Source organism: Astyanax mexicanus, chromosome 11 (assembly GCF_023375975.1).
Source record: "Astyanax mexicanus isolate ESR-SI-001 chromosome 11, AstMex3_surface, whole genome shotgun sequence".
NCBI classification, from domain to species: Eukaryota; Metazoa; Chordata; class Actinopteri; order Characiformes; family Acestrorhamphidae; genus Astyanax; species Astyanax mexicanus.
This window is the reverse complement of record NC_064418.1, coordinates 25,532,038-25,537,821: the sequence shown is the minus strand read 5'-3', so window position 1 is coordinate 25,537,821 and position 5,784 is coordinate 25,532,038.

Genomic DNA, 5,784 nt, shown 5'->3' with positions numbered 1-5,784 from the left:
TTTCTGCATAGTGGAGATTATCAGTATGTCTTCAGGTAAAGTATATTCTAGCTTATTATTTACTTCCTACATTGTACAGTTTAGACTTACATCATGTATTAGCCTCTGATGTATTTTCATAAATGCACACAGGTTAGTGCAATGGTCTTTGACCATGTAAGAATATTATCAATATTGTTATCAGTACAAACGTACTGATAAACAACATGCAAATATGTACCGACCAAAACATCTGCTAGATGTGTACATGCTGGTATTAAATAGCACCAGTCCTGTCCACGTGAAGAGACTGTATGCTAGTGCATGTTGGATGCTTTTTAAGGATGTTTAATAATATAAAAAAAATAAAGTAATCTGATCACAAAGCGTACGCACATGTCTGACAGACTGCTGCCCTTCCATTTCAGAGCACCTATGCACTCTGTGCAATCTGCAGTGCAGATGTGGGCCTCGGTTACAGTCCCTCTCTGAGTGGTGTTCACATTTTTATCTGAAAGCATAAAAAAATCAGATAAAAGCAACAGCTTGCTTTAACTGCCGGAGCTGACAGGTTTGTGAGATTTGCCATAAAACGCTCAAAAGGAAATAAAGGATGAGAGGCAGAGAGGGACAAAGTTAACACCAAAGAAGACCTATACACATATCTCTCAGAACCGCTGAAGGCTGAGCAAGGATGCATCCGATATGGAAAATAAAACTTACTGAAAGCAGGCCTGTGAGTCTGTGCACTGTGCATGATCTTGAACGGTCAGTGACTTGAATATGGCGCTCATACACTCTTAACAGCCACACTTTTCATGCTCTTCGTACAGCACTGTCTCAATGACAGCATTGTTTCCAATCTGACCTGGCTGTATCTTTTTCATTCTATCTCCTGTCAAGACTTTATCAATTTCAGCGCAGTAGAAGTGCTGCAAATCCACTTCCACAACACATTGACCTGTGTAAAATCTTTAAAGTTAATTTAATTTGATTATTTAATTTAGTAATAAAACAGATGTGCATTTTTTATCCTACTGAGCCCTTAACCATAACATTTCCAGCATGTTTAAGTGTTCTGAATGTGCTGCCTCAGGTGTGAAATCTTTGGGCCACAATGAGTAAAGGTATTAATGGAGAAAAAATGTTAAACACCCCTCTATCTGTTAAGAATGGTGGTGAATCAATCACTGTCTGGGCTTGTGTTACAGCATGTGACACAAAATGGGCAATGTTTCACTTGTAGTGAGAAAAAATAATTAAATTAAACAGCAACAAAAATTGGAAGACACCAAAAAAAGACTGAAACCTGTAAAAAAGAAAAGGAACTACCTTAAGAAGAATGAGCTGAAAGTTTTGCCCTGGCTCTAACAGCTCATTCACCTAAATCATCTGTGAAAAATCTTTGGATATACCTAAAAATATGCATGTTAAACAGCCAAGGATTTGTCTCGAAGCCTTAGCCCAAAAATAGAATAAAAAAAAAAAAGTTTAAAGAACCGTGTAGGGTACCCAAATTATTGCTTTGGACCTTGTTCATTTTTTGTTTTATCTTCATTAAACACTGTTGTAATATCTGTTAAAATAAAATCCAAGATTGCTGTAAAACTGAACAGTTCCAACAGTTTTATTTACATTGTGATTTACTTCATTTATGCTTCCACAAATTATACACGCCTAGCCACTCAAGCCTGTTAAGGCTAAAGAAGAATGTGAAAGCAAGTAGACTAAAGCAAGTCCTAAAACTAACTGCTAGGAAAAAAAACTGACCAGAGCAATGATTAGGCATCAGGTCTGTCACCAGGAAACTGTGATCTGGTGGTGCACAGGGATTGAGAGGAGCCCCTACAAGGCTAACAGCAAAATGCTAAACTCACCATTGAAGGAAGAAGAGTCTGCTGGGTACAATCTCTTCTGCTGACTGACTTCACACTGTTCAATAAGGTATATTTATAAAAAAAAACATCTTGATCTGGTTACCGTGCTAAGCTAGGCTAGGTGAGGTTATGCTATGCTATGTGGTTCTAACCCTTCATGGGGATGTAAACCAGCAAATAGGCATATTTAAAAAACAGCATGTATTTTTTGAGGCAAAACACAACACAGTTGTGAATGAAAATGTAAAAACACTACTGTGCTTTTTAGCCACAACCTCATATTTATTTTTAATACAACTGTACAATAACTAAATAAATGTGTCATTCTCATGTCTTTCATAAAGTAATCGACAATTTTAAAATTTCAGTGTAAGTCATAACCCAGTAAATGCAGAAAATCAGTAATCTACTCATTTATATGCACAACTGTAATCATCTAATGGTAAAAGTCTTCCTGTCCTATTAGGCTATATGTGCGGAAACAGCTTTCAAGGACTTAATTTGATCTAAAAAAAACTGAAAAATATTATTTACATAACCAAAGAATAATCCAATAACTGCAGAAATCTGATTTTTCTTCTTCAATTATTTAAATGGGCTGCGAGTGACACATTGTTTGGTTATTTGTATATTTAAATACAAACTCTTTGTCAGTAACCTTCCTTTCTCAGCATATTTGTTTAAATGTACAATTAGTTTATACAAAAACCAGACAAACCAAGTCTCCCAGAAGCTGCGGGAGTCTCCCGCATTTCGGTAGTGGCTCCCTGATGCCCGCGAGTCACATATAATCTCCCAGAATTCAGAACGAGTGCCCCAAGAGCGCACTGCACACAAACGTGACAGACTTTTTTTCTCTAATCGGGTGTGGGAAGGAGAGAGAGAAAACAGAGAGGGCGGGCAGTGTTTTTCCCCCCTCCCGGACGGGATTTGTTTAGTGGGTGAGAGAAAGCAGATCATGGCCGAGGCAATATTAATAATTATTGTAATATGATATGAAATGTTTTTGATGTTGTGCATTTTTTTGTGATATTGTAACTGTCAATTTACAAAAAAAAAAAAGGAAAGCAGAGGCAGGGCCTTCCAAAAAGAAAAAAGATAAAACTCATTTCACCTCTGAAAAAAAAAAAGTTAAATTAATTAACATAAAAATAAAGTTTTGTTATCCTTTGGTGTGTGTGCAATTTTTTTTTGTTAGTTTTTTTTTATGGGGGGGTTCAGGGGATCCCTGAAATCAACTTTTGCAACTTGGGATGTCTGCTGTTTAACAATATATTTTTCAAGCTTTGTTTGAATGAAAAAATTGCATGTTAACCTTTTACTTTAAATTACATTTTATACAATTTGCTTTGTGGGGGTGGGTTTTTGCCATTTCCACAGTGCTTTGTGGTTAAGTTGAATAATAATTTGAAGGTTGTTTTTGTCTTTCATATCTCTGGGTTTGCTTTTACTGTATGTTTTGGGTCATTGTCCATCTGTACTTTCGAAGAGCCGTTCTGGCACTCTCCCAACTGTGATGTAAAGTGTCCTGACACTGCTTCCATTTTCTCAATAGTTTGTGCCTTATGTAAATTGTCTATATAATTTATTTTAATAATTTTCTACCACAAAAAAAATATTTGTTAAAATTCACATACTCATATAGACCCAGTTTACACAGCTGTCCCTTTAGCTCCCCCAGGTGGACATGTCATCCTGAACCTGTCTCACATTGGATCTGGTACAGATGAGGTTATAGTTCAGCTCCATGTATGTGATCTTTTTCTGTTACCTTCTCTTCCCCTCTCACACTGTCTCGTGCTGCATGCAGGGCGAGAGAGCGCAGGGCAGGAGGTTGGTCATAAAAGCAGACAAAGATAAGAAAGCCAGGAACACGAGTACATGTGATTGAGAGGGCCAGAGCAGAGTCACTTTATCAAAGGCCTTTTCCTTCCTCTCATAAATACCACATCGATGAATAAAAGCCCTCACTCTGCTTGGCGGACACTCACTCTAGCTCACAGATCTGCTCAACACATGAGCGGCCCTCACACTCCCACACACTGCCTGAAAAAGAGCTGTGCTCCACAGTGTATAAAACATACACGCTGCACACACAACTGTAGTGTACACTCTAAAATAGAAACCATTCAGAAATTCATCATTTCCAGTCAATCATGGTTATTTTAGTGATACAAAGTAAAATGACTTATCATCAGAACAAAAGCAGAACAAAAACAATGTATGTTGTAAAATCTGAAAAATGTACAGTGATTGAAAAAAGTGTTTGCCCCCTTCATGATTTCTTTTTTTTTTTTTGTCACTCCTAATTGTTTCAAATCATCATACAAATTTTAATATTTAAAAAGACAACCTAAATACACAAAATGCAGTTTTTTAAATAAAGGTTTTTATTATGAATGGAGAAAAAAACAAACCTACATGACCCTGTGTGAAAAAGTAATTGCCCCCTAAACCTAATAACTTGTTTGACAACCCTTAGCAGCAAAAACTGCAACCAAGCGTTTGCAGTTACTTGCAATAAGTCTTTCACAGCACTGTGGAGAAATTTTGATTCACTCTTTTTTGCAGAATGGTTGTAATTCCTCCACATTGGAAGTTTTTAAGGCATGCATCTCACTTTTTATTGCATCTCAGTAGGATTCAGGTCAGGACTTTGACTTGGCCACTCCAAGTTAGCCATTCAGAGGTGGACTTGCTGGTGTGGTGGTTCATTGTCCTGCTGCAGAACCCAAGTTCATTCCAGGTTAAGGTCACAAACAATTCAATTCAATTCAATTTTATTTATATAGCTCTTTTTACAACAAATGTTGTCACAAAGCAGCTTTACAGAGAAAAACAGGTCCACCCCTCTTATGAGCAGCACCACAGAGATGCCAATTTTATGGTGACACAGTGGCAAGAAAAACTCCCTTTAAGAGGAAGAAACCTTGGAAGGAACCAAGACCCAGTCAGAGGAACCCATCAGTACAAACAAGTAACAAACAACAAACAAATAACAGAACAAAACAGTACAGAGAATGAGCTATAGCTAATGTAACAGTACACAAAATTAAATGTGAGCTATAGCTAATGTAACAGTACAGAGAATTAATGTGAGCCATAGCTAATGTAACAGTACAGAGAATTAATGTGAGCTATAGCTAATGTAACAGTACAGAGAATTAATGTGAGCTATAGCTAATGTAACTACAGAGAATTAATGTGAGCTATAGGTAATGTAACAGGTACTAATAAAAATAAAAATGTGATGGGCACAAATTATAGAGCTATGGCTAATATAGAAACAGATACTGAGTGTGTTAATGTTGATGAGTGCAGGGTTGCAGAGCCGGAGTACAACACAGCGGGCAGTACAACACAGAGGGCTGGACATTCTCCACAGCAAGTCTGTCTGGTTCTTAAGCAGCAAAAAAGCCCCAGAACATCACTCTACCACCACCATGTTTTACTGTAAGTATGATGTTCTGTTTTTGAAATGCGGTATCACTTTTACACCTGATGAAATGGAAAATGCTCCTTTCAAAAAGCTCAGCTTTTGTCTTGTCAGTCTACTATGGAAGCCCATTTCCGCCACCTGAAGAAAACAAAAACTAAGTCATAATTATGAGATAGAAAGTCATAATTATGAGATAGAAAGTCATAATTATGAGATGACTTTTTATCTCATAAATATGACTTACTATCTCATAATTATGACTTACTATCTCATAATTATGACTTACTATCTCATAATTATGACTTACTATCCCATAATTATGACTTTTCTATCTCATAATTATGACTTAGTTGAGGACGTTTTTTTTTCTTCAGGTGGCGGAAATGGGCTTCCATAGTCTACAGAGTATTTACTCAAAAAAGGCTTGGGTATCTTCAAGGTGTTTTCTGGCAAACTGAGCCTTAATGTTCTTTTAGTCAGCAATGGTTT